This window comes from Eublepharis macularius, chromosome 10, assembly GCF_028583425.1.
Source record: "Eublepharis macularius isolate TG4126 chromosome 10, MPM_Emac_v1.0, whole genome shotgun sequence".
NCBI lineage: Eukaryota > Metazoa > Chordata > Lepidosauria > Squamata > Eublepharidae > Eublepharis > Eublepharis macularius.
Genome location: NC_072799.1, coordinates 19,479,212 through 19,486,177, shown reverse-complemented (window position 1 = coordinate 19,486,177; position 6,966 = coordinate 19,479,212). Strand labels below are relative to the sequence as shown.

Below are 6,966 nucleotides of genomic sequence, written 5' to 3'. Positions count from 1 at the left end.
GCACTGTTAATTAAATTAAACTTTGCTAAGTGCCAAACAGATTTCAGGCGGCACCAAGGACTATTGAGCTGGTGAAGCAAGCAAATGCCTTTTGAAGATACAAAAGCCAGCAATAATTTGGACAGGACTCTGTTTCAAAGACAGTGGCAAGCTCACAGCTGGATTGCAACAGGTCCTGTCTCCTTGTAGAAAGACAGGAATCTTAGTGGATCCCCAAGGCACATAGCAAGTACCTATAACGGTCTGGGGAACGTTTCAACCCTTTGCACAGGGAGGAAGCATAGAAAGCTATTGTCAGACGGACTTGTGGAGATTCCCTTTGTACCTCTAGAATGAGCAGTACTTTGTAAATCAACAAATATCAACAGTATATTGCCAACAAGCAATAAACAAATAAATAAATAATAACCATTTAGTATATAAATCCTCCTCAGGACATGTAAAATGAGTAATTCTTAGCCTGAATCTCTGTTCAGTGTGTTTACTTCTTGCCAAATATTGATGTCACTGTGACAACACCCAGTCTCCAGACCTATAAACTAGGAACTTAAACTTCACCCCCTACAAACTTTTTCTTTTTTTATAACTGAGGCTTTGGGGACAGTCTGCTAATCCTCAATGAAGGCACCTCAGGGTGCCACCCAGCATTCACTTAGCCTGTTGTGAGGGGATTTTCAGCTTGAAGGAACTGTACTGCAGGCTTGAAGAAAACAACTAAGAAACAGGTTTATTTCAGGGGTGTATGTGGGTTGGTTGCTTTTATTTTCTCTAGTCCTTTCAGTACTACAGTTACCAAGTTACTGAAGAGTTGGGGCCTGAGAAAGAGTAACAGTTACAAAGCAGGTTTCTTGTTTGTCTGATTCCAAATTATGTAACGTGGAACAGAAAGACTTTTAACTGGTTTATAACACAGGGCAGACAGGCTTCCCCTTTTTAAAAAACTGTTTTGACAGAAACAACACCCAACCCCTGGATAACGCTAAGTTGCAGGCAATTTAGGGGTTTCTAGGAGAGAGACAAACAGAGGTTTTTTGCCATTGCCTGCATTGTGTATTGACCTTGGACTTCCTTGGTGGGCTCCCATCCAAGTACTAACCAGGGCCAGTTGTATGCACACACTTAGGAATGCACACTTGTATGCACACTTACTTAGGAATAAACTGCCTTTAGACTGCATAGTGGGAGGAGCTCAGTCTCACAAACCCGGTTTCAGCTTAGATCCAGCGTTGGCAGCCTCCCACTGCAGCGGTGCCCTTAACAGTAGTTCGATGTTTACCTTTACCGCTTGAAAACTCATACCTGGGAAATCTAGTTGGTCTTTACGTTGCTACTGGAGCCAAATCTTGCTCTTCCACTGCAGACCAACATGGCTACCCACCTGAAACCAGCTTTACAGTGCAATCCTAAACAGAGTGACTCCCGTCTAAACCCATTGAAATCAATGGGTTTAGATGGGAGTCACTCTGTTTAGGATTACTGGTCAGTCCATTAAAAGGTCCATTCGCTGATTCTTGCCGATCAAGCTGCCCTTAAAAGTAGAGGGAAAGGATCGGCTTTTGCTTTCCCTCCCTGGTCAGCTGGCAACACTCCCACTAAGAAAGTCTTCCCGATCAGCGCCTGCTGGTGCAACATGAGCCGTCTGGAGCCGGATCTCTGGCCGCCCGCCAGGACTTGGCAAGCAAGACCGCCCGCCCTCCCCCTCTCCATCAGGCCTCTCCGAAACCGCATCCAAGCCCTGGGCGAGGGGAAGAAACCCCCGGCCCGCCCGCCCTTCCCATTGGCCCGCGCGGAGGGTGTGCCGCGAAGGCGCGCTCTGCCTGGCCGGCGCTGATGTCACTCCGCAGCGCTGCTTCGCGCCCGCCCACTCGGCGCGCCGAGCTCCAGTGGCAGCGAGTCCCGCCCGCCCCGTCGAGCCCAGGGAAGGAGGCTCGTTCGGTTCCGCGGCGGCGATTGGCTCGGGGAGGGGTGGGAGGCGGGCTCAGGCCCGTCGCTAAAGGAGAGGAGGCTGGGCGCTGGGCGCGCTTGGGCTGCACGGGAAGGGTTCGGGCGCTCTGGTGGAGGCAGTTGGGCAGCGGCTGCCACGAGTCTTTGGGGTTCAGAGCATCTCTCCTTGGGGCCCGGGACGATCGTACAGGTAAAGAGGCCGTGCAGCGGGGCGCTTACTTTCTTGGACATTCCGCTCTTCTTCACCCGTCCTCTCGCCTGGATCCTCTCGTGGATTTCCGGAGAGAGCGCGCTGGGAAAATCTTTTCCAGGGCGCTGCTGGTTTAGACGCAGATCGCTTGGCCTGGCAGTAAATCAGCTGCGTCTCCGGCTCGGTTTTGAGCTGGAGATGCTCTCGAAGAGCATGAGCCTGGCGACTCTCTCGCCTCGACGTGGCAAACCTTTCTGGAGGCTGTAAGGAAAGGAAAGGGCTGGTATGCTGTCGAATCCTATGCGTGCTCATTCGTGTTGAGGCTGCTTTCACGCTCGTCGGATAATGCGCTTTCAACCCACTTTAGCAATTGTTTGCAACGCTTCCTGGATGAAAGCAGCCTGGATTTAAGGGGGCGGACCCTTTTACAGGGGAACGGTCCTCCACATTGCTTCTTGGGGTTAAGTTCCGGGGGGGGGGGCTCAATTGCAACTGGATTTAGGATTTAGGCCTCTGTCTTCCAAATCTCTTGTCCAGTGTGTTTTTATCCCGCTTGCGCATTCTGTACCGGAGGCTGTTTCTCCACCGCGGCATGCGCTTGGAGGAAAAGGCATTCTTCCTATGGTTGCCAACTGCAGCCTGGGGAATTCCTGGAGATTTGGAGGCGGTGCCTGTGAGGGGGGAATTCGGGGTGGGATGTCATCTATAATCTATGATACATCATACAATCTCTCCTCTGAAGCTACCATTTTCTCCAGGGGAACTGAGAGCAGGTGGAATTCCAGGAGAATTCCAGCCCCGACATGGAGGATGACAACCTCGCTTCTTCATGGTCGGGGTCCCAAAGACCATCGCTGTGCTCGGGACCCCGGGGATGCTGGAAGGAAGCGGCCGGCTTCTTCTGCAACTGGTTCCCGGCCGTGCAAATGGCGCTTGCAGAGCAGCTGCGAGGGCTTGGCACCGGCCGCGCCCCCGGGGAATGCTCTGTCCTAATTGGAACGCAACCCGCTGGCACGGGCTGCTCTTCCCAGGGCGAGCCGGCAGATTCGGTGCCTGGCTCGGGGAGGAAGCCTGCCTGACGTCGCCTTCTCCCTTTGCACGCGAGGAGGCGAGCCCGTGCGGACGCTGCCCGTTGCTGCGCTGCAGAAAAGCGGGTCGAGCTGCTTGCGTAACGCCGCGACTGCGCACTTGCGGGACTTCCCTTCAGGTTGCGGTTTTCGTTAGTTGAGAGATTGCAGTTTCTCAGCAGCCGGGAGAGAGTGCTGCCGTATCAGAGGGTCTTGCGGAAGGCGGTTATGTGACGATTTTCTTTCTCGGGCACATTTCCTTTCCTCTCTCGCCCAGCCCCCGCGCTTCTGTTTTGCTATTTTTAGTGCTACTGCTTCTTTCCTTTTCCGTGCTCCCCCCCAAATCATTTGAAAATGCGAACACTGCATACTGAAATCTGATACAAATCAAGCATGCATTTGACTTGGTGCGTGGCACATTGTTAAAACAATTCTAAATCCCCAATAATAAAAGGCATCCCTTCGGACAGATGCTTTGCAATGACATGGCCCTGTTTAGTTACTTGCGGTTCCGCCGTGGACAGCCTTGAGTCGGTTTTTAAGCGCCTGTGCAAAAGGCATGCCCGACTTGCACACCTATAGTGAAATCTGCCCCTACCAGGGCACCTGCTCCTCTATTTGACCTTCAGGGAAGAAAACAAATCCCAAAGGGAAAAGGATCGGAGCGATTTGTTAATCCTGCAAACTTCCTCCTACCCCCATTGCTAAGAGCCAGCTATCATTCTGTCAGTTAGAAATTCTGTGTAAAGCTGCCTGGAAGAGTGATATGTAGAAAGCAGCAGTCAGCAATCAAAGATTAAAAGGGTGTTTTTTTCCCTTTGAGATGAATCTTGGCATGGAGCTGCCAGTCTGTGGGAAAGGACAGGGAGCCCTGTGCGTTGGCTAGATTGGGTAGGCCTATGTGGGAAACGGATTCGGTGGAGAAGGTGGGTTTGTGAAAGGTTCTAAAGAACTTTTTGCTAGAGAAAGGAATGTGGGAGTGGAGTAGTGATTAGAGTGTAGGGTTGCCAGCCTCTAGGTGGGGCCTGGGGATCTTCTAGAATTACAATTCTTTGACAACATATCATTTCTGGAGAAAACGACTGCTATGAAAGACATTATACCCTACTGAGGTCCCACCCCTTCCCAAACCCTCCCCTTGCTCCACCCCCAAATCTCCACGAATGTCCTAACCTGGAGTTGGCAACACTTCTACAGTGTCAGGTTAGGATCTGGAAGAATCCCCTCTCTGCCAAGGAAGCTTGCTGGACGATCTTGGGCCCGTCATTCTTCAGTAGCCCAGCCTCCCTCACAGGGTAGTTGTGAGTATACCATAGAGGAGGGGAAATAACATTGTAAGCCACTTCGAGTCCCATTGAGGAGGAAAGTGGAATATAAATAGAAAATCTGCCTTGGATGGCATGAATTATTAGAAGCAACTGCAGTGGAGAAAGATTTGTGGAAGGAAAACACTTTTAGATAAAAGCCTTTGACCACACATTAAGTTGCCTCATACGGAGTCAGGTTCTTGGTCCATCTAGGTCCGTATTTTCTGCCCTGCCCAGGTCTCAACTAGATGTCTTTTACAGTACCTACCACTTGATCCTTTTAACTGGAGATTTCAGTCAGTGCTTTACCACGGAGTCACAATGGCTCCTCCTGGCAGCATAAAGTGATGGAAGGTGGAACAGAGAAGCCGAACCCCTTCCTTTAGAATTGCCTTTTAAAAAGTTCCTTTAATTTTTTGAAAGACACTGAGGAATTAAGACCATTCTCATCAAAACTTGTTCTGTTTTTCTCATGCTTTTCCATTGAGAAGCTCGGAATGATGTACGTGATTCTCTTCTACTCCTTTTCATTTTCACAACAACCCTGTGAGGTAGGCTAGGATTAGAAAGTGAGGGAGTGAGTGGCATAAGATCATCCAGAACATTGTGGTAGAGTGGCTGTTCCCATGCTAGTCTGATGCTGTAACCACTGCACCGCACCACATAAACAATTTCATCTTTCATTCTGTGGATTTCGTAACAGTCCATTTCTTCTGTGGGCTCTCTTAAAAAAAAGAATTTGGAATGCATTTCCAAAAAGGAATGATAAGGTGGCAGTTTTCTTTAGTCTCATCATCCACATTCCTTTCTGTACTGAAAGGAATTTCCTTTTGGAACTTTTCATAAACCTACTTCCTCCACTGTGTTATTTTCCATTGTAGGTTGTTAAATGTCGACGGCTCCCTGCCCTTTCCCACACACGGCTGCTTCTAGTTATTCTCTGCCAAGATCCTAATCTTGCCTAATGTTATCTGGCCAAGAGCCAAGCCTGAGGGCTTCCATTCCAAACTCAATGTAATTTTGGGTTCTAAGTCTGACCAAGTTCTCATCTCCATGGTGATTGGACCCGGAATGCGCACCAGCAATTTATAGTTGCATGTCTGCGCTCCCATCCAGTGTAAACCAGCGAGCTTCCACTGCAGAATGAGGATTTGAACCTGGGACCCTCAGATCATATTCCCTCGCTGTAACTACTATGCTGAGACAGCTGTGCAAATCCTTAGCTTCTGAAGACAGCTGTGCAAGTCCTTAGCTTCTAAATTGGTGGTGGTGGAGAGTGATGTCAAATCATAGCTGACTTATGGCAACCCCTGCTGGAGTTTTCAAGGCAAGAGACTAACGGAGGTGGTTTGCCATTGCCTGGCTCTGCAACCATGGTCTTCATTGGAGGTCTCCCATTCATTTACTAACCAAGGCCCATCCTGCTTAGCTTCCGAGATCTGATGAGATCAGGCTTGCCTGGGCTATCCAGGTCTGGGGGAATTGTACTTATAAATATCTATTTAAAGAACGGAGGCTTTTGGCTGTTTTTTTGGGGGGGGAAATCTTGCTTTCTGGCAATTGAGATATGGGTGAAGGTCTCCATATTCTATGTGTATTGGATAACTGCAAGTAACTTGATTAGGTGAAAGAAGGAATTGGCATCTGTGCTTGTCTTTGGAAATACTCAAACCAGTAAATCCTATTTTAATGAAAGTGTACAGTTCAGAGGCAAGAGAACAGAAAGGTAATTAGTACCTTTTTTGTTTCCCTTTAAAAAAAAAAGGTGGGGAAACGGTTCCCATCTGAAAAAGCTCCGATTTCAACTTGACGGAAGGTGTTTTGATTTTCTGTAGTACAGAAATAGACGCTTTCTTTGTTTGCAAAATAATTCCAATTCAATGCTTGATAGCCTTTCAAAGGCAAGGTCATGGATTTCATTTTCCTAGCTACACCTGCATTTAAGCTGTGGTAGCCCTTCAGCAGCTGCCGATTGTGCGTACCTCCTGATTAAGCTTTCTTCTGAGCCATCAGTGGAAAATTCCTCTGCCTAGGCAAAACCTACATAGCAGAAGGTGATCTTGCTCTTGAAACTCGGCAGAATGCTGAAAGTAACAAATGCCAGTTTTTAAGAGCCAACATGGGTTCACTTTACGAATGAAACAAGGGACTGGTATCATGCACTGGTTTCAGTCACATGTTCAACTGTACATGTGTTGAATGTATCTGGATCACTCACTGTACTTTTGAAGAAAAATGAAGTGCACACATGGAAGCCCTGTTCACAAGTTACAGTGAACACATGTACAATCAGTGTACAGTGTACACTAGATTTTTTTAAAGAAATGCGGTTTTCTCATTTTACAAGACTGAACTCCACATTTATTTAAAAGACAAGCTCCACATTTATTCAAGAACCTGGTTTCATTTGTAAAGTGAGCATGTGTTGGCTCTGGCTTACAAATAGTTCACAGGGCTA

At 48.3% G+C, this 6,966-nt stretch overlaps 1 protein-coding gene across 1 annotated transcript in view; it reads left to right on the top strand.

Annotated features, from left to right (window-relative positions):
* Positions 1-2,011: 2,011 nt before the first annotated feature.
* The window catches only part of PPM1K (protein phosphatase, Mg2+/Mn2+ dependent 1K), a 28,131-nt gene continuing 23,176 nt past the window's right edge, over positions 2,012-6,966 (top strand). Inside the window, exon 1 of the mRNA XM_054989917.1 lies at positions 2,012-2,134. The gene's annotated coding sequence lies outside the window, so the exon portion shown is untranslated. The remainder of the gene's footprint in view (positions 2,135-6,966) is intronic.